A 23,494-nucleotide genomic window follows, 5' to 3' on the forward strand; every position below is an offset into this window, starting at 1 on the left:
AACCACTAGCTGCAAAGTATCCTTCCTCCACCGGGCTTCGCCTAACTACCGGTGCAACGGAAGCTACCAGAGGGGTAGGCTTCCTCCACCAACCTGACAAACCGCCAGACTAAAAGCGGTAAACCTCTCTGTCCAGGTACTGGGATCCTAAGTTGGTCATCCTATGCTACCCTCCATACGAGAAGCAAACATCACTTGCTCCTAGCAGACGACAACCAACTCAGCGTCCCCAACAAAAGAAACCCGAAACCACACGTTATATGTTTTTTCTCATTCAGTCACACTCACGCACATATAAAGAGGGGTGAAGGGAAAACGTAATAAATACAGGTCATGATTTCCTATGGAACTTAAAGAAATCAAACATAATATCATTTAATAAGCTTTAGTTTGATTGCTCAGTCTTTCTGGGAGAACTAATGAATGAAACCGTAATCAGGCGGTGGACAGAATACGATGCAGAGAATCCATTGAGACAAGCGACTTATGAAACGACTCCACAGAGACGTTTCAAAGTAACAATTTCAGCTAATGAGAAAGTTCGTATGATGATAACAATGACGTGGAAGAGGAATATAAACTTTAAAAAATTACTTTTAAGCCGAGTAATTGAATAAACGTGGTCATTAAAGTAATTTGGATAACGATTTAAGAATAAAAAACGTCAAATCTTCCAAGGAGATCCGAACTCACAGCATCCTGCACGTTAACACTACCCCTTTACAACTACTCTATGCACTACTGCTGTGTTTGAGGCACTAGCGTGTCACGTTAAATTCCATGGTTTCAAAACAAGCATACCATGCAAGCAGACCTCTCAACAGCCAGAATGAGAACGATGCAGCAATAAATGATTTTTCTCAAGTAGTTCGTGTAACACACAAAAAAAAAGAATCATGAGCGAAAAGAAACAATAATTATTCGGAACAGCTGCCCGAAGTGTCCTCCTCCAACATGAATGCACGCATTGCAACGCTGCGTCATGGGGTCTGCCAGTTACTTGAAATCAGTGGTTTGCCTGATTGCATCAAAGGCTAACATTACCCGCGCAAGAAGCTCTTCGAAGGTGTCTATTGGAGGCACGTAGACAATTTTCTTCACAGACGGGAATCTAAAGGTGTAACATCCAGCGAACGAGCTGGCCAGAGAATTGGAACACTTTGGCCAATCCACCTCTACGGATGCAACACATCTAAATGCTCCGTACTGCAACAGCGAAGTGCGGCGGCGAGCCGCCCTGTTGGTACCGTATTACCTGACCGACCGCCAGAGAAACGTCTTAAGCATATTACAACGGAAGTACGTTTACACGGAACGCTAAATACCTCCATCCGTTTAAACTGGGAGGAAGTAGGACTGGCCTCAAATACCTGCACATCTGGGCCACACTTGTTCCGATATGAGTTCACAAACGTGAAACGCGTATTTTCGTCGTTCCGGTGGCTGTTTCTAGACTTGAGTGGCCCCTCTCTGATAGGGACTTGCCCAATCTCTTTGCAACACTCTCCTCTCTAAATGTGGAATTTCGATGTACTGATGTAAGTACCACGTGGAATATTGATTTCGATAATGACAGTCCTCTTCCACCAAATCTTACGCTTTCTGTAGATGACGCGGAAATAGATTTTTGTCGTGTAGGAAGTCCAGCACGTAAGTGTGTGCAACCTGTAGCGACGAACAGACTGACACATTTTAACATGTTTAGAGTGAGGCGTAATTTAAGAACATCGGATTAACATTACTTACTCCCGATACAAACGAATTCACACATGAAATAACGCGGTTCGGAAATCTTGCGTTGTAAATTGTGCGTGTCACCAATGAATCTGGCCCGCAGTGCCGTGTGGTAAATGCATATCGGCATATTTGCCGAAGGAATACCGATGACTAGCCATGGTACCACTACGTTTACTGCTGTGGAAGCGTGCAACGCCTATCTCCGCCCTTGTACCAGCACACCTCGTTCCGCGTACATTCGCAGCTAAACGAATACTTCCGACAAGGACCGATTGAGTCAATACGATTTTGTAAGGTGATCGAGTGACTACCAGATAGAAGTCCACTACACAAGCTGATACCAGTAAAGCCAGTTTTTCTCACAGTACAAGTGGTGGCGCACAAGGCTCCTGAGCTATTGGCTAGAGTTCGATCCCTGTTGCTGTCTATTGTTTAATTTTTGTATTGTTCCCTTGTCTCTTTGAGGAAATAAACGAAGAATATGTCTGGTAACAGCGCCTCTGGTAGGCTGATTGAATTACCGCGTACGACGACCTGATTGGCGCACCGTATCGAATTTTTTTGTTAACAGTTATTTCTCAGCACAGCATCGCCTGCAACACCCTTTCGAGCTTTTCAGACTGCTTCTGATTACTCTGTGCATTTCACACACTCATGTTGCGGTTTCTCGCCCAACATAACAGCTCTACGTGGGCGGGAATTAATATACACCAGACAGATTTGAATTGACGTTCCAGGCGATGTTCTCTTTCCTGCCTGCCTTACATTGGCATAACTCAGCCACCATTTTATCACAGATTCTGTCAAACATACAGTAAGTATGTCGAATAAAGACGTAAGTTCACCAGACAAAACATTAGTCGCCCCTTACAAGATATCACCTTGGATCATTGTATACAATGTCCGACGGCTAACAGTGGGTTATTTAGTCCTCCGCTGCTGATGTTATTGTGTCAGTCGTTGACTCATTGTAACGGAAACTGCCTGATTACTTGGTGTAACAGCGTAGACTGCCCAACGTTTCTGCGAGAGAAGGTGTACAACTCACAGCCTTTTAACACGGTGCTTCAACAGTGATTGTAAAAAGGTGCTAAATGGCAGAACCTGAAGAAGACGAGAGTCACACATTGTCATTGACAACCGTTAGGTAATGGCGCTGTCAGTGAATGTCCGTCCATCTCAACCAGTTTCAGTTAAAAAACTGCGGAGGGAACTGCATACAATAAACGTTTGGGATCGGTTATCTCGCACTAAGCCATTGCTCTTAGCAGCACGTACATTAGGGGTGGCCAAGATTTCGGGTCGCGAACTGTTTCCGGGCACGAGTTTCAAAGGGAACAGGCACCACTGCACATTTCCTCCACTGCTAGAGCATTCTCTCTGAGTTAGAGGACGGGGAAGAGCGAAAAACTACTAACGCGCCTCATTTAAAAGGCAGTACAGTAGCTAAGCATATGATTTGGCTTTATATTTCAAATATATCAACAACATGTTCACAGACGAAACAAATTTTCCAATTTAATTATTTTTGCGATAAACTGCTGGCATACGAACGGACATCGATAATTTCACAGAGTTTTGCACTCAAGGCGCCACGTAATCGTAACTTCATTAGTTTCACAATTGAAATAAGGTCTTTTACACAAATATGTCGATATCAAAATTGTAGCACTTTTACAACTCTACCCGAGGATAGTAATGTAGACGACTTAGACAGTTTTAACGTAAAACGATTTGTCATTAAAACTGAAATTACTTTGCAGGTGAATTAGTTACATCTGCTCATGCACAGGGGCGTTTTCACCTGAAATTGGAAATGGTCTCCAAAATAGCTCTAAAACAGATGTAAGAGTGACAGTGTCCTCTATACCATTATAAAACCATCCTTGTAGCTGTTTCAGTTTCACAATGAATTCTTCAAACCTCGAGTTTTCTTTAACGCCAGTGAGGTTAGGGAACTGGACTGCATTTTTCAGAATTTCTTTTTGAATGCATCCCCATAAAACGAGAAAGTTCCTTGCAGTGTCCTACTGTGGGCAGTGTGCAGTGAAGTCAAATTGAAATGCGAAGTCTGCAATCCATTTCGGATGTTGTAATTTTCGTTCACGCACTCCTTTTTCCTTCATAAATTCAACAATAGCGAGTTTTAAATCGAAAAATTGTACCACACAATCTCCCTGACTTAACCAACGTAATTTGCAGTAATATACGAAATCCCCATACTCTTAGTTCAGTTCCATTGAAAAGTTGCAACTGCCAATGAAGTAATGGGTACGACTTCAGAAATTTAGCTGTTCGTAACATCAGTGTTCACGTGGTATATGGCTGAGAATTTAGCAAAAACTGTTTCTTGACGCAGAGAACAATGAATCCCGTCCGTCGATCGTTGTTATGTTTTGCTGTTCCATTTTCAACTAAATCTTGAAATTTTTTCTGCTTGGTAGTGTAAAGTCGTATCATAGCACATATGCAGTACGCATCGCTTATGTGACCTGAGAACTCTCAGCCATCTGTTGTGTCATACTCATTCTTTTTAAACGACTGTGACGATAGATCGCTAGACCGCCTCTTTTGGGCAAACACCCACTTGACCTGTGAGCGTACTCCATACCACGAATGGAGGATGATCAGCGCTCTATTTGTTCGTGGTATGGAGGGTGAACAGCGCTGAAAGCACGATACTGCCGATCTCAGAGAGTTGTGCCATCCGACAAATGCCGCACCACAGTGCTAAATGAAATATCGCCATGTTCCGGAGCCTTCAGAAAAGGACCGAGCAAAGCCGAGTGGCATGCTGGGTCTTGACGTGTATACACTGCATGTGGTATCGATAGCTACGATGCCACGGCGTAGGTGCAAGTTCTTAGGTTGGCACTACGACACCGACACAGACAACAGCACCCTCTAGCTGGCGCTGTGCAGCTCTACAAACGCTGCTCCAGATTCAGCCCATTTGATTCCGAGCCGACGACCAAGCAACTTCGTTTCTACTTCATAGCGGGCTAGGCATTACAGCCTTTGCTACTTCAATTACTTCACTGATAGTTTGTCCAACTACTAGTAGCCGTTAGTGTTGATGCCTGTGCAGCTTCGCACCTACGTGCTCATCTCAGCCAAAGTTAAGTAATATTATTTGTACATGTTCATACACCAGTAAAAGAGATCCTCTCCACCCCCTGCCCGTTTCCGCGCCTCTATCACTGTATCCATCCCTCTCTCCACCACCACTCCCTCCATCTTCTTCATCAGGGCAATTTCCAGCGCCTCCCCTTCTCAGATGATGAACTTCACCGTGACATACACCCTTCCTTTCGACTATAACCTGGCCTTGTTCCCCCCCCCCCCCCCCCCCCTACCCGACTCTCCAGGGTCCCCTTTTTCCTCACTCCTCCCTCTCCCAGAGCGGATTTTCATCCTTCCTTCCCTGAATCCCTGCACCCCCTCCTCAGCTGTTCACCTCTCCCGTCCCTTCCCTTCCCGGCCCTTCTTCGGCGCTCCCCCATCTCATCCCCCTCTCTTTCCCCTCCTCCTCGTCTCCTTCCCCTTCTTCCCATTTCCCTTGTCCCCCCCTCCCATGCAGATCCTCCCAGGCTTTTTTTCGGTATCAGTGTGCTCCATCAGTGTTGTGTTTTAGTGCCGTTCTACAGTGTCATCCAGTGATGTGGGTTTTAATTGTGTGCTCGACCTGTTTATTGTCCATGATAGTTCCTTGCTACGCCGCCCGTCATGTGGCTGTTTTACTCGTTCTACGGATTTTTATGCTCCGGCAGTACTTTGCCTGGTGCCTTTCAATGTAGTGTGTGTTTTTGTGTGTAACACACTTTTTTAGATTTACAGTCACCAATTTGTATGTCTCATTTGCTCCTGTTCCACCGTTTTTGTTTCAATATTCCGCCATATCTCCTTTATATTGTTTTTTAATGTCTTCCTGTCTATTTATGTCTCTTGGCTGAAGAGCAGCCCTTATGCTGCAGCCAGCCCGCCCCTGATCGGGAATGGAAATGTGAATGAAGGAAAAAAAAAGGTAAGAGTTTTCACTTATATGCAGTACCGCAGTACTTCTCCTTTTCCTGCTCCTATTCACTTCCTACATCCGGCCTAACCTTCAGTTTACAGGAGCAGACCCACGTGTCCCCTACCAGGCGGGATAGAAAACTGCACACGTGAAGTTTGGCACACCGTGGCTGGCTCTGGCATACGTTATCTGATCAAAAGTACCCGAACACATATTAGTGGATATTTATATGGGGCGTCCCCACAATTTGCCTTCATGATGGCTTTAACTCTTCAGGAGAGTTTTTCAATGAGCTGTCTGAACGTCTGTGGCGGAATAGCAATAAATTCTTCCCCAAGAACCGAAACCAGAAAACTTGGTGATGTTGGGCGCCGCGTGTCTGGAGCGATGTCGACTTTCTAACTCAGTGGCGTTCCACTGGAGTCACGTCGTGACTCTGGGCAGTACAGTCCAGATGCTGCTTTGTCACAGGATGCAGTGTCGCGCTGCCACAATCGTCGTCTCCGAACTTTTTCTCTACTGTACACAGTAAACAGTGCTGTAAAACGTATTCATGTCGTTACGCGTTTAGTTTTTTCTTAAGCGCAGTAAGGGGCTCACACTCTAACCATGAGAAACACCCCAAACCGAATTACCGCCTCCTGCATCTTGACTGTTGGCACTCCGCATGACGGGAGGAAACGTTCTCCACAAATTCGCCAAACCCAGACTTTTCCTTCGGGTTCATACAGGGTATAGCGTGATTCATTACTTTTCCAAAATACTCATAATTTCTCGCTCCTCCATCTGCTTGATATAGTTGTCGTTTGCAGAAATTTTGAATCGGTATCAGGCATCGACATTAAAGAACCAATTTGATGATACACTTGCCCCTGAACTTAAACGCTGATTGAAAATTGCGACCATCCTCATTCTGAACGATTTTTGTTGGTGCAAATGATGTAATTTGGAAGCACGATTTGAATTTGCGAATTTTACGCAAAAACAATGTAGATTGAGATGTAGCTCCAACCAATAGTGTTTTCCATGGTTCTGGCGGCGAATTCAATGGTGGCAATACAAGTTTTCCAGACGCGCAGCAGAAACCGGCAGATTCACCTTTGTATTTGAGTGCTTGACAGTGTTGGCATTGTTTGTTTATAGCACCGATTACAATTTGTGAATGTGACTAATAGGCGATGTCCGACTCATATTCAAACGCAAGACGAAGAATTGATGCACGTGTCAATGCACGATACACTTGCAAACGCTGTTCTTCACGTATTCTGCATGTGTCGGTGACTCGTTGACGGGCCAGTCCTTATCTCAATGCATTAACTCGAAAGCGTTCGTTGCGTTGCTTTTGACTTTCAATAGCACGTCTGATTGCAGCCTGATTTCTTAAATTTTCATTGAACGTCAGTTGATCCTCTGCCGATCTATTTAACCGACGGTTCTGGAATAATTGTGAATTCCGAGTCCGTCGACCAATATTTCCTTCTCGTCCGCGAATACGTGGCATTGTTTTATGTACGTAACTTATATGTGAATATAATACACTTAATATTCACTGAAATGCGACACCTGAAATATCAAAAGACACCGTACAAAAAAATTAAAATATCAAAATAACGAAACCCACATAATATAATACACTCAAATTGTTGTTTTTGATGTTGTCTTCAGTCCTGAGGCTGGTTTGATGCAGCTCTCCATGATATTCTATCCTGTGCAAGCTTCTTCATCTCCCAATACCTACTGCAGCCTACATCCTTCTGAATCTGCTTAGTGTATTCTTCTCTTGGTCTCCCTCTACGATTTTTACCCTCCACGCTGCCCTCCAGTGCCAGATTGGTGATCCCTTGATGCCTCACAGAACATGTACTACCAACCGATCCCTTCTTCTAGTCAAGTTGTGCCACAAACTCCTCTTCTCCCCAATTCTATTCAATACCTCCTCATTACTTATGTGATCTACCCATCTAATCTTCAGCATTCTTCTGTAGCACCACATTTCGAAAGCTTCTTTTCTCTTTTTGTCTAAACTATTTATCGTCCATGTTTCACTTCCATACATGGCTAAACTCCATACAAATACTTTCAGAAACGACTTCCTGACACTTAAATCTATACTCGATGTTAACAAATTTCTCTTCTTCAGAATCGCTTTCCTTGCCATTGCCAGTCGACATTTTATATCCTCTCTACTTCGACCATCATCAGTTATTTTGCTCCCCAAATAGCAAAACTCCTTTACTACTTTAAGTGTCTCATTTCCTAATCTAATTCCTTCAGCATCACCAGACTTAATTCGACTACATTCCATTATCCTCGTTTTGCTTTTGTTGATGTTCATCTTATATCCTCCTTTCAAGACACTGTCCATTCCGCTCAACTGCTCTTCCAAGTCCTTTGCTGTGTCTGACAGAATTTCAATGTCATCGGCGAACCTCAAAATTTTTATTTCTTCTCCATGGATTTTAATACCTACTCCGAACTTTTCTTTCGTTTCCTTTACTGGTTGCCCAATATACTGATTGAATAGCATCGGACAGAGGCTACAACCCTGTCTCACTCCCTTCCCAACCACTGCTTCCCTTTCATGTCCCTCGACTCTTCTAACTGCCATCTATCTGCTTTCTGTACAAATTGTAAATATCCTTTCGCTCCCTGTATTTTACCCCTGCCACCTTCAGAATTTGAAAGAGAGTATTCCAGTCAACATTGTCAAAAGCTTTCTCTAAGTCTAAAAATGCTAGAAACGTAGGTTTGCCTTTCCTTAATCTTTCTTCTGATAAGTCGTAGGGTCAGTATTGCCTCACGTATCCCAACACTTCTACGGAATCCAAACTGATCTTCCCCGAGGTCGGCTTCTACCAGCTTTTCCATTCATCTGTAAAGAATTCGCGTTAGTATTTTGCAGCTGTGACTTATTAAACTGATAGTTCGGTAATTTTCACATCTGTAAACACCTGCTTTCTTTTGGATTGGAATTACTATATTCTTCTTGAAGTCTGAGGGAATTTCACCTGTCTCATACATCTTGCTCACCAGATGGTAGAGTTTCGTCAGGACTGGCTCTCCCAAGGCTGTCAGTAGTTCTAATGGAATGTTGTCTACTCCCGGGGCCTTGTTTCGACTTAGGTATTTCAGTGCTCTGTCAAACTCTTCACGCAGGATCATATCTCCCATTTCATCTTCATCCACCTCCTCCTCCATTTCCATAATGTTGTCCTCAAGAACATCGCCCCTGTATAGACCCTCTGTATACTCCCTCCACCTTTCTACTTTCCCTTCTTTGCTTGGAACTAGGTTTGCATCTGAGCTCTTGATTTCCATGCAAGTGGTTCTTTTTTCTCCAAAGGTCTCTTTAATTTTCCTGTAAGGAGTATCTATCTTACCCCTCGTGAGTTAAGCCTCTACATCCTTAAATTTGTCCTCTAGCCATCCCCGTTTAGCCAATTTGCACTTCCTGTCGATCTCATTTTTGAGACGTTTGTTTTCCTTTTTGCCTGCTTCACTACTGCATTTTTGTATTTTCTCCATTGATCAATTAAATTCAGTATCTCTTCTGTTATGCAAGGATTTCTACTAGCCTTCGTCTGTTTACCTACTTTGCTGTCTTCACTATTTCATTCCTAAAAGCTAGCCGTTCTTCGTCTACTGTATTTCTTTCCCCCAATCCTGTCAATTGTTCCCTTATGCTCTCCCTGAAACTCTGTACAACCTCTGGTTCTTTCAGTTTATCCACGTCTCATATCCTTAAATTCCCACCTTTTTGCAGTTTCTTCAGTTTTAATCTACAGTTCATAACCAATAGATTGTGGTCAGAGTCCACATCTGCCCCTGGAAATGTCTTACAATTTAAACCCTGGTTCCTAAATCTCTGTCTTACCATAATATAATCTATCTGAAACCTTCTAGTAACTCCAGGGTTCGTCCCTGTATACAACCTTCTTTCATTATTCTTGAACCAAGTGTTAGCTATGATTATGTAATGTTCTGTGCAAAATTCTACCAGGCGGCTTCTCTTTCATTTCTTAGCCCCAATCCATATTCACCTATTACATTCCCTTCTCTTCCTTTTCCTACTGTCGAATTCCAGTCACCCATGACTATTAAATTTTCGTCTCCCTTCACTACATGAATAATTTCTTTTATCTCATCATACATTTCATCAATCACGTGCAGAGCTAGTTGGCATATAAACTTGTACTACTGTAGTAGGCGTGGGCTTCGTGTCTATCTTGGCCACAATAATGCGTTTACTATGCTGTTTGTAGTATCTTACCAGCACTCCAATTTTTTTATTCATTATTAAACCTACTCCTGCATTACCCCTATTTGATTTTTTATTTATAACCCTGTATTCACCTGACCAAAAGTCTTGTCCCTCCTGCCACCGAACATTACAAATTCCCACTATATCTAACTTTAACCTATCCACTTCCTTTTTTAAATTTTCTAACCTACTCGTCCGATTAAGAGATCTGACATTCCACACTCCGATTCGTAGAATGACAGTTTTCTTTCTCCTGATAACGATGTCCTCTTGAGCAGTCCCGCCCGGAGATCCGAATGGGGGACTATTTTACCTCCGGAATATTTTACCCAACAGGACGCCATCATCATTGAATCATACAGTAAAGCGGCATGTCGTCGGGAAAAATTACGGCTGTAGTTTCCCCTTGCTTTCAGCCGTTCGCAGTACCACAACAGCAAGGCCGTTTTGGTTAGTGTTACAGGGCCAGATCAGTCAATCATCCAGGCTGTTGCTCCTGCAACTACTGAAAAGGCTGCTGCCACTCTTCACGAACCACACGTTTGTCTGGCCTCTCAACAGATACCCCTCCGTTTGGTTGCACCTACGGTACGGCTATCTGTATCGTTGAGGCACGCAAGCTTCCCCACCAACGGCAAGGTCCATGGTTCATGGGGGGGAGGGAGGGGGGATTTCTTGGATATCTAACATAAATTAACCCATGGATATGAGTATCTAACATAAATTAATGTATGGATATGAGTTTCCAAGCAGCTGTCAGCTATACTGCTTTATTGAACAAAAAAATATGCTACGTCCATATTCTTGGATAAACTATGGACGTTCACATTTCATCAGCAGAGTCTCGTCGTAATTGGTCTTCTACCATAGATGCTCATGGTAAGGCGTGGAGCCCAGACTAGCTCCCCACATATCTATTCTCAGTAAATGGTACACCACAAATTAGGCTACGCCGTTTCAATGTCTACAATTTTCTCAGTTATAGGGTAGCATAAATGTGGGCCACTTGTTAGGCAGTGGTTGGATCCACTGGTCTACTAGGCACCACCAGCTTTCCGAGGTCTTCTCCAACTCCAAACATTGTCTGACACGCTATACAGTAAACCATACCTTGCTGTGCGAGAAAGTGGCCTAAATACCCTAAATTATTTTAATGTTTGTATGAATGCTATAGCTCCAGACGCAATCACACAGGCTGAATGGATAATTGTCTTGCTGCAAACAATATCATTTTCTGAGTCAAGATACGTAACATAGCTGTATGATCCTGCACTGCCGAATGAACAATATGCCTGCTAGTCGCGTGAAGTCGTTCAGATTCTGCATTAAGTTTGTTTCCTGAACCCACCGATTCCATAATCACGTCAGTCAATGTTCTCGACGAAACTAGCAGGAACATCGTGAACTTTAAACCGGAATCTCATCATTCCACGGTCCTGCTGGTGTCGAACTCCAAAACATCCTTGTAAATGCTTCTCCTTCTTTCAAAAGGCATAACACGACCTTTTCAGAAACACCAACCAAAATGCAAAAGCGATTTCTGAATGAGAGAAGACACCGTAATTCTCTTCATATGTAGAATTCAGATGGTGAGGCTCCTACTTACTTCGTACAGTTGCAATGAAATGTTAATCATATGCATATTCCAGCCTGTACTACAACTCAGGACAATTTGACGTTCGTTACAATTTTAATGCCCAGTATTACGCTAGTTTAGATAGGAGGTAAAACTCACATTCTCCATATGACAAGGAGCTTTGAGAAAGAGACATTCTGGTTTTTGCTCTTCTCCAGCATTCCGTCTCCGCCTATCGAGAGATATCATTACGACTGATGTATCGATGAGGGGTCGAAGTTCACGATTTTTAGACCATTTGTTGAAGGTTGAAGTTTGATGTAAGAACATTAACTGTGTGACACCAATAAGCTACCTCTGTTAGTTCTCAACTAACATCAAATCCAAATTTGGAACAAAATCATCATTTTCGACGGTAGACTAAGTATCATTTGCATTTGGCATAAAAATTCTAATTACAGCACTCGATTACATTTGTGAAATAACACAGCTGTACAAAGTTCCAAGCCTATTGCAAATAACAGTGGCTGCAAGGAATCTTAAAGAGACAGTTCAGAGGACATGTTCTACTGTCTGTTCCATTCCAAGAATTCTGGCCAGATAAGTTTAAATGCAGTTGAACTAAAACTTTTTCAGTAACTAAAGCAAACTTGACTCTGTTTGTATAAAAATTAAGAAGATTGGAAATTGTTAAACGACGGAGCTATTAATTAATACGTATCTGTGAAGAGGTCATTTAGATACTGCCACATGGGCCTAGGGCGGTTGGCAGCAGATGTTGCATCATTTGGTGGTCCGGACCGCCTCTGTGTGAATACAGCCAGAGAGACAGTAGGGGGGGGGGGGGGGGGGGGGACACTTCACACCGACATATCAGACTGTCCGCGTCAAACGCCCGCCTGCATTGTGCCTCGGATGACGTCAGAGCTGGGAAGACATGAAAGCGCTTTCGGTAAAAGTAGCAAGTGAAAACGATAGGACGGTACACCGTCAGGTATAGCTTAGAGTTCCCGAAAGTAACTGTTTGTGTGCCGCCCGCAATGCTGAAAACTAAAAAAATTAAATTTAATAGACCGCGTTTCGAGAGGCGAGATAGTTTTCCACTTTAAAGGCGAGCAATTAACCTTTGATGCTTAGAAGTCAGAACAAATAGACCGTTTTACTTGGAACTTCCCATAGAAATCGCCTCTGAACTGTTCATAGTGCTACTTCCGATAGGGATATTAGTTACAATACTAAGAAAATGGTTGAAAGGGCTCTCAGCACTATGGGACTTAAATGCTGAGGTCATCAGTCCCCTAGAACTTAGAAATACTTAAACCTAACTAACCTAAGGACATCACACACATCCATGCCCGAGGCAGGATTCGAACCTGCGACCGTAGCGGTCGCGCGGTTCCAGACTGTAGCGCCTAGAACCGCTCGGCCACCAAGGCTGGCACAATACCAAGACTTATACCTTATTTTGTGTGTGTGAACGTTTATAGAATATATCAATTAGTTAAAACTCCAAACTTTTTCTTTATAGTCATAGTTCCTGAACCCGCTGAGTAAATGGCAAGGAGGAACATTTTCTTTCAATGAGCACAAAGAGTAACATGAACTTGTAGACTGAAAATTTTGGTCAGTATGTTCTCCATCGCTTTCTGGTAGAGCGCAAAAATAGTTTCCGGCTCTTATAGATGACGAACATGGCTGGAAAGCACGCACAGAAAATTTAAGTCTTTTCATAACGACGTAACGAAGTAACAACCGTTTGATTATTACCCGCCACTCCACTCATTGTTACATTATTTTACTGCTTCGATAGTGTAGGAAGAATTTGTGACATTTGCTGCTAAATATCTTACAATGTAAAATAAAACTCTATTTACTTTCTTATTAATTTCTTTTCAGTTATCCGCATTTATGATATTTTGGGCCGGCCGGAGTGGCCGTGCGGTTCTAGGCGCTTTAGTCTGGAGCCGAGCGACCGCTACGGTCGCAGGTTCGAATTCTGCCTCGGGCATGGATGTGTGTGATGTCCTTAGGTTAGTTAGGTTTAAGTAGTTCTAAGTTCTAGGCGACTGATGACCTCAGAAGTTAAGTCGCAAAGTGCTCAGAGCCATTTGAACCATTTTTTGATATATTGGTTATTTGCGGTCGATTTCAGAGCTCTAAAGCTTTATCTTCAACTAAGTTAGCCTGGTAGCTCCGGTAGCACCTAGAGAATGTCGAGTAAGAAAACAAAAATGCTTGTAGGGGGGACATAACATCGATTATCAAGCTATAAGGGACTGCAAATAAAGACTGACCTTCAGAATAGGTACCAAGAAAAGAGACAAACACAGCTGATAGAAGACAGAATAATAACAAAAGAAAATGTATTTACTGTCCTTGATAAGATACAAGAAAGAGTATTTGACATTCACTTCCTCACTACTCTTACATCTGGCATATAACGAAGCCCATCACGTAGTAACCCACACCGTATCCTAGGTAACGAATCATTTCGAATTGCATACGTTTTCCAAAACTGACTCAGTCTACTACATTGCTTACATCGCTTTTTACATACGAGTACGTAGCGTGATCTAACGCTCATACAACAAAGGTTAATAGAATAGCAGGAGTTTACAGAAATGACATTTCTAAAAGTATTTGCCTTTTTTATAAGCACAGTTTTTTACTGTTGGATTCATGTAACTGCCGTAATTCCACAAACACCTTCACCAGGCGCAAGGGTCCATCTTCTTGGTTTCAGTTAAAGATGCATTACAGAGCATCCTCGAATGATAAAGAAAGTGTTCATTAATGTAATTTGGCTTAAAGCATCCAACTCTAAGTGATTCATTTCAACTGTTACGAAATGTTTTGGAAAGACACAGTACATATCAGTTCCTTGCCTATAGTAACTGATTACATAATGTTCGTGGTAATAGAATTATTCGACTGAACAATTCTGGTAGTCTGTCTCTGCCATGGTAATAACATTTTAAATCAGTTAGAAATCTGATCAAATTAAGACTAGGTAATTAGAGGTCACAGCATATGGTTAAAGTCTGGATTAGTTTATCGATGCTCAAGATCATATTTAACTTGTTTGCCCCCCATATCAGGCGAAGTCTACGGAGAACCTAAGCTCAAGACTGGAACACAGCTTTCAGACTTTTAACATCCTCCATAATTACAGTCAGTATAAATCACAGCATGTATGCCACAAAAAGTATGTAATTTACATAATACACAAGGGATTCGAAGTTTTTAGAAACCAGTGTAAGTGTATGGCGTTTAGAGAAAGCTCATGTGCTTCAAACAGGATTAGTAAATGTACAGATCTTCTGGCTTACACAGTATTTACAGAAATTTAAATTTTGTTCATGAACAGTTAACATACAGTTGTGTTCAACACGATGCGCTTGGTGGAACGAATAACTAAATTCGGTGGAGTTCGCTAGATCTTAATACTCTTTACAAAACCACACAGTTTTGCTAGCGTATGAGAAAAGAATCGCATGTTAGCATGTATGTAAGAAAATTCGTTTTGACCTTTTCAATCGTAACTGTTGACATGTGGTCTTCCATGTTGGAGTAAGATGAACTGGACCCAGACAGGAAGGAAGCATCGGTCTTGGACAGCAGGAAGCATTATAGAGGGGTAGGGATCTGGATTTCTAGGTCGATAATGTGGTAGGCGGTTATAATCTGCAGGATATGTTGTTTTAATTTCAAGGAGACAACACAGCTCATCAGATATGGACAACATGAAGCAGTTGTATATTTGTATTAGTACCACATATGACCTACGTTAGATTGTTCGGAAATAAAACTATTTATTATTAACACATCCATAAAATATATGTAAGAACATAAAAAAATCTGCGATTTTGCCATATGATGACATAGTTGTAGGCCGTGGCTGTTATTTGAAGACAAATGTTGATGGTGTAGGGACAGCAACCAGCCACAAATTTACTTTCAGTTCCTTTATTCAAAGGGTACCATTACCGGTTTCGAATCGTTATGATTCATCTTCAGATCTTCCATTATTTCAGTAGATCTATTATTTTATTGGCGACCCGTTTCTCTTTTCTTTGAGTTACAGGAATGTACCCTGTACTTTGACCTGTATATTTCGCATATTGATTTATTTATTGTCTATTGTTCATGACCTGTAGAATATTTGACAGAGAAGTGTTATAAATGTCAATGTTCACTACATGAACTGAATGGGTGTCTTTGAATGAAGGGCTAAGTTTAAAAACTGGCACTGCACAGTTTGTCAGTAATGGTTACATACAATCCACCTCAAGAGTCCCACAAAGCGCGGACAGTATTGTCGGTTAGAGGGAGCGAGGGCTTAGTGGCTGTTAACTTAACCTGTAGCCTTGTGGGCACTTACAATACGATTACATAATAGTTCATTTAATTCGTCTGTAGCCGATGTCCCCGATGAGAACACAATATCACAATTTATTCATTCATGAACTAGACTTGTTGTCTATATGAACCCTTGCTGGCATCACTCTGAGGAGCGTCTTTAACGGTTTACTTTGCAAAGTTTAGCACAAGCACTTCTACATAAAGTTCGTAGAATCACAGTCTTACATTTCCATTTTATATGAACAGACATTCTAAATATTGTTCCCTATCATCATGTATTTACTGAAATACAGAGTACAACCAAAAATAACCACATATTTACAGATTTCATCGGAAACAAGAATTTTAGTCCATAATGATCATACACATTTATAAGAATGTGACATTTTGGCCTGGACTGTACGGACATGCGCCGTCACAAACGTATTATACTTATTGAAAGTGTGGGCCATAGTAGTTTATTTTCAGAGATACACATCTCTGCATGTTCCATATCTACGTCAGAATATTTAAAGAAGACTGCAACTAAAATGACAAGAAGAACCAATCGGAAGCTCAAGATGACAGAAATGAAATTTTCCTAGCCGAGAACTAGTGTCAGCACCACAGTAGACTGTTGAAGCCCATACAGTTTTAATATTACTATATTTAAGTCCATGAATATCTACTGACATGAACGTGAAAATTATTTTGAAGTTAGTCTTAAATTACCATGCATACTCATACATGTACGAGAACATAGGTTCTTGTATTATGTGGTCATCCAGCACTACCTTCGCACGTTTCCTTTTCTATCTTTTATTTCCATCGTTACAAAGGAAATATTATTTTTACTTCGTACCAATGGTTAGTCATGACGCACAGCTATTTTGCTATGGATAGTACAAATAGTACTACTCCCCCCCCCCCCTTTTGAACCAAGTATCTTACCGTTGGTGGGGAGGTTTGCGTCCCTCAACGATACAGATAGCCGTACGGTAGGTGCAGCCACAATGGAGGGGGTCTCTGTTGAGAGGGGAGACAAACGGATGGTTCCTGAAATTGGTATGGTTTCAGAAATTGCAGGGGCATTAGTCTAGAACATTAACTGATATGGCCGTGTAACATCAACCAAAACGGCGTAGCTGTGCTGGTAACTGTGAACAGCTGAAAGCAAGGCGAAACTACAGCCGTAATTTTTCGCAAGGGCATACAGATTTCCTGTATGGTTAAATGATGATGGCGTCCTCTTGGGTAAAATATTCCGGAAGTAAAATAGTCCCCCACTTGGATCTCCGGGCAGGGACTACTCAGGAGGACGTCGTTAAAAGGAGAAACAAAACTGGTGTATACGGATAGCAGTGTGGAATTTCAGATCCCTTAATCAGGCAGGCAGATCAGAAAATTTGAAAGTGAAAATGGATTTTTAAAGTTAGATATGGTGAGAATTAGTGAAGTTCGATGGCAGGAAGAACAAGATTTCTGGTCTGGTGAATATAGGGTTATAAATACAAAATCATTTATGGGTAATGCAGGAGTAGATTTAATAATGAATAAAAAAAAGTAGGAACGCAGATAAACTACTCAGAACAGCATAGTAAACGTATTATTGTAGCCAAGATAGACACGAAGCCCACTCCTATCACAGTAGTACAAGATTATATGCCAACTAGCCCCGCAAATGATGAAGAGATTGAAGAAATGTATGATACCATAAAAGAAATTACTCAGATAGTCAGGGAAGAGGAAAATTTAATAGTCCTGGGGGACTGTAATTCGATAGTAGGAAAAGGAAGAGAAGGAAAAGTAGTAGGGGATTTGGACTGAAGGTAAGGAATGAAAGAGGAAGCAGCCTGGTAGAATTTTGGACAGAGCGGAACTTAATCATAGCTAAAACTTGGTGTAACAAACATGAAAGAAGGCTGTCTACGTGGAAGAGTCCTGGAGATACTAGAAGATATCAGAAGATTATATAATGGTAAGACATAGATGTAGGAATCAGGTTTTAAATTCTAAGGCATTTACAGGGGTAGATGTGGACTCTGACCACAATTTATTGCTTATGAACTGTAGTTTAAAACTGAAGAAACTGCGAAAAGGTAGGAAATCAAAGAGATGGAACCTGGATAGATTGAAAGAACCAGAGGTTGGAGAGCGTTTCAGAGAAAGCGTTTAAGAACGATCGACAAGAACAGGGGAAAGAAACACAGTAGAAGAAGAATCGGTAGCTTTGAGAGACGAAATACTGAAGGCAGCAGAGGGTAAAGTAGGTAAAAAGACGAGGGCTAGTAGAAATCCTTGGGTAACACTGGAGACATGAGAGAATTCCTAATGTACCAAACGCTGAGGTCATCGGTCCCTAGACTTACACACTACTTACACTAACTTAAAGTAACTTCTGCTAAGAACAACACACACACCCATGTCCGAGGGAGTACTCGAACCTACGGCGGGAGGGGCCGCGCAATCCGTGAGATGACTCCTCAAAACGAGTGGCCACTCCGCGCGACTAACACTAGAATTATTGAGTTTAAACTATCGAAGGAGAAAATATAAAAATGAAATAAATGAAGCAGGCGAAAGGGAGTACAAACGTCTAAGAAATGAGATCAACTGAAAGTGCAAAGTGGCTAAGCAGGAATGGCTAGAGGACGAATGTACGGAAGTAGAAGCATGTGTCACTAGGGGTACGATAGGTACAGCCTACAGGAAACTTAGAGACCTTTGGAGAAAAGAAAACCACCTGTATAAATATCAAGAGCTCAGATAGAAAACGAGCCCCAAGCAAAGAAGTGAAGGAAGAAAGGTGGAAGGAGTATACAAAGTCTCCCATTTATCTGGACCACCCTAAATAACTGTTTGTCCAGATGCAAATTACAAAAAGGTTCAAGCAATTGTTCTTTAGCCGTCAGGAGGACATCAATCAGCATGATTGCCTTCGTTATAACTTTGTTTTTTACAAAGATATAAACAGCGGTATGATTTTTTAAATGGCATCGAAATACAACGTTATTAATTACATAACACAACACTGACGTTGACGCTCCCAGCGTTTAGTCCAGGTATTCGGGATAATGGAACACATCCATGTGCTGACGATGACAGAGGACATATGTAAACATAAGTAGCAAGCACACCCATCATTCCGTCAACCATCGTAAGTTGAAGAGTTGTGTGAGTATAATGTACACCAACCTAGAGAAGTTAGAAACGCTAGTCATCTGTGGGTAATGTAAGTTAGCAGAACCGTAATTGCAATACTGTTTTCTTTTGTACGGGTATATTCAGTACAGTAGTTTAGTCCTCTTCAATTCTGTTGTGTAGAGAAGGCATACAGCAAAGGCTGTCCTTCCTACAAACTTAATCGACATAACGTTTCTTTTATTGTTGTTGCTGAAGGTAGGCGAAATGCTACGCAGGCAGCGGAAATGAACACAGAGCGATATCCTGACAAGGACCTACCTTCCCGACGGATGTTATCTCGTGTTGTTGCGACGCTTCAAGAAACGGGAAGTTTCAAACCACAACAACGCAATCATCGTAGCTCTCACACAGACGAAGCTGCCGAAGTTACTGTTCTCGCTTCCGTTTGCTATGAATCCACAGGTGGGTACACGACAGCTTGAAGACGAAATTGGTATTCCTAAACTCAGTGTACATAATTATCTTACACGTTACCGGTTCCATCCTTTAAAAAAATGTCTTGTGGGAACCTGACATTGCTTATTTAACAGATTTATTTACTTAATGAAGTTATCTTGAAATTACAGTGTGTCAGTCTAAATTTGGAAAACAGGAATTCTATCATTTGAGCCATTTTTGCGAGAATTGCACAAATGAAACAAAATACTGGACGTTGCGGATTTTCCTAGTTTCCCAATTTGTCACAGACAGACTGCCAGGATTGTGATTTTTCGCCCTTCGCTCCTCATTTAAAAGTCCTTCACACAGACTCTGAAACTAGGTTTGAGGGTGTTTTGACTACCGAAATACTTCAGCGGATTATCAAGCCATACTTAGGAAACCAATATCATATTGCGAGAAGAACTGGTCGGAATAAGCACTAACTATGGACTTAAAGTATAGTTTAGGAAGAGATATCAGCAATTGTGGCTTTACAGGGACATAAAAAACCATTGGAAATCACTGACCGAGGAGATTAAAGTTTAAAGCAAGCCAAACATTGTAATTGTGCTAATGAAGAATCAGGTTCTTTCCTCTAATTAAAAGCTTCGAGACCATGTTTTTGTCATTGAAGAGAATGTGGACAAATACAAAATAATCTCTAAATCTATCGCTGTGGGATATCGTAGCGACTTACGATTTTGCTTTATAGAGCACTTTAATTTTCTGGCACGCTCTCTGGAAAATGCTCAAAGAGGTACAAATAACAAGAGAGCTTTTCCCGACGTCGAACAGTTTAGTTTGAACAAGAAGAAAGGAGATATTTCTTTCAAACAGGTAAGGTTACTGTTCCCTTACGGTCTGTAGCTATTTCACTGCGAGCGTGAACCAGTAGTATGGGAGAATGTGACAGCTATTTCTGGTTCTTGCTTTGACGGAGAGACTGCTACTACTCGATAGCACTCTTCCGCCATTTTCCTTGCAGTGCTGCTCGCAATCACTAGCGCTACTTGTTCCGCTTTCCGTCTGCTTTCCTCCTTTTGCTCCTCTCTCATCCGTATTTCAACATTATTCCACTTCTCCTCAGACTTTCATTACAGCGTCAGAGACTCTGCTTTGATCTGTCGTCCAGACAATTTAATTATACTATGTCACTCACCAGCGCACCTGCTGACATACTTTCACAAAATATTATTCTCACATTTCACATAATAATCGAATTACGAATGTCTGTTACTTACATATACGTCACAACAGCACATAAAAAAGTAAAAACAAACGATTCTTAAGTAATAACTGTGTTGTAACGTTGCAAGTGTTATCGGCAGAGTCCAGTATTGTCATTTATCATTGGTGTGCGTGATTTTATTGCAGTAGCCTTGTCTTGATAATAGTTAACTGACACTTGCGACTTTCGGAGTTAAGTGTTTACTGATTTAACTCAAGTTGTTATTTATAATTCAATTAGATCAGGGAGCAGAGGATTATCTAGAAATTGAAGAAATGGACAACTGTTAAAGTGAGAATAAAGTGTATCGTTTCCGCTCAAATTCAACTGTTCAATTTTGGCATCAGTTTTCTCACCTTATATCTTTGAACGTTCATTCAGAAAGACTTTTATTTGGTAATAATGGCGCCGACGTTTAAGGGAGCCATTTGAACGTTATATGGAAACTATTGGTGCCGTATGTTCTAGTCCGAAATCCAGTTCTTGGAATTTCACTGAATGCAGTCGGACTGTTTCAGGATAGTGGTCAATATTATGAGCATCGTTACTGTTTAATCTTGTGCTGAAGGTCAAAGGGGCAGTGGCGACATTGATGAAATAACGATTTCACTGATATATTACGGATTCAAATTAAGTGGTGTAGTGCAGTCACCCACCTCACAATAGCGAGAGACACGTGGATGTGCTTTTGTGATTTCGCGTAGCCTGAAAACGAGTTACAACCGCTTGCTCCAATTAACTGAATTACTAGTTATCTCTGTTTCAATCTATCTTCGATGAGAACATCAGTTTGCAGCCATCATTGCTTTCATAGAGATGAAGTTTCTGTGAAATGGAACTAGACAGCATATGAAAAGTTATTATGCAGTAATATGAAGAACGGGGCGTTGAATAACATCTCGAGTATCTTTCATAGGTTTAGAATTCTCGCTATAGTGAGTCTCAAATCATCGCAGCCTTCCGATGTATAATTTTTACGAAAAACTGCAGAATCTCTTTTAACAAAGATAATAAAGTTTTAAAACAGAAATTAATTATTTAATTCTTGTCTTGTTACAGATAATACACTTTTGCTTCGAGAAAAATATCAGTAAGAAATGACTGATGCAAAAATAGCCTTAGAGATGCACTGGAACGGTTCACTTGCTGCACAGTCCATTCGTGAACAAAATACGTAAACCGTGTGTATCTAGACAACATCTTAGACAGAAAAATATTAGTTAAAAATATTCTTGTAAGACTTTTTGCCTAATATGTACCACTTTTACACAAAGCATTTTCTTTTTTCAACATTTTTTCTTTAATAAATATTCCCTCTGTGAAATGTGAACTTTATTTCTCCTTTTTCTCAACATTTTGCTACCCCTTTCTTTTAGTTGCAGGTATGGCTTGTGACCTGATACGATCAATTTGGCTTTTAAGGAAATATTTTAGTACAGTATTACTTCCAATGTGCTCAATGAACAGGACAAGGTGTCCCAATAAAATGCTACGCAATCACCTTATTACCAGAATTTTTATGACACTGCGCTGATCCCTTGTTTGCAGAAACTGCAATCTGAACTCGATGAGTAACGCGTACGAGTATATTACAGTATATACAGAATATGCAAAAAGCATCATGTCGTCTTTTGGGTGACGTAAACCGCCTGCATCTGCTGCAGTAATGAACTATAGCTTGAGGTATTACCTGTTGCATCATCTGTGCAATCAGACATTCTGTACAACAACTACACGTTAGCCATTTTTACACGCGCAGGAACACTGTTCTGCTAAGTACTAAATCAGAGATCTGATTTTGTCCTACATCTATCTACTACACAGGAATTGAATTCCCAGACATCTGTCACAGCATAATCTTCACAGGTAGAGAAAAGTAACAGGGTCACCTATGTTCATCAGGCCACGAAATCTTGATTTATATTCCACATCAAGACTCACGCGAAGTGAAAAATTATTATTTGCTCCAGTCAGATGTCGATACTGCGCAAAACAAACTATTTCTTTCGCTGATAGGAAGAAACTGTGCCTACAATCACTAAGGGGTAATACTTGGACAACTATATGACAGTCTCAGTTGACTGGCACATAGAAACAAGTGTCGCTTTTGTCACTTTGTTGTCAGCATTTAGTTTCTTCCACTTCTTCAGCCAGTGGACAAATTACTGAAGAAATAGTAAATGAGAAGGTTTTTTGTGATTGGCTATTTAATGGGTTTCCCAACCTCTTTCTTTTCCATAATGTTTTAACTTTTATCACCCTGCACCACTTACACGTTACCTCTATGATGAAGCAGTGCTGTAACAATGATTGAGACTGTGTTAGTGCCATAGCTTTAATTAGTGCAACTGGAATGCATCATGACACCTTCTTATCGCTAGAGAAACGTTTTCTCGTTGTAAATGTGATGCATACAGTGCTTTCAGGGAAATTGAAAGCCCATATTTTACAAGTTGGTTTTTCTCAATTGAATGTAAGCGTTTTAATGGACCAAAGGCAGCTACTGCTGTGGTGATGCGTTTGCATTCAGGGAATAATATTTTCCAATCGGAAATATTCAGTCATGATATCCTCACACACTTTAAAATATGGTTTGTAGACGGTATAAACAACAAAAAATAATTTTTTGCTTGGTATTTTGGGTGCGCGTACTGGGTCATTAGTTCTGTTGGATCACATATATGCGAAATGGCCCTTCCATTTACAGCAGTG

General features: G+C 41.2%; 1 protein-coding gene across 1 annotated transcript in view; it reads right to left on the bottom strand.

Moving 5' to 3' along the window:
* Positions 1 to 23,494, bottom strand: part of LOC124606194 — a 90,715-nt gene that overhangs the window by 9,213 nt on the left and 58,008 nt on the right. The window lies entirely within an intron of this gene.

Source organism: Schistocerca americana, chromosome 3 (assembly GCF_021461395.2).
Source record: "Schistocerca americana isolate TAMUIC-IGC-003095 chromosome 3, iqSchAmer2.1, whole genome shotgun sequence".
NCBI lineage: Eukaryota > Metazoa > Arthropoda > Insecta > Orthoptera > Acrididae > Schistocerca > Schistocerca americana.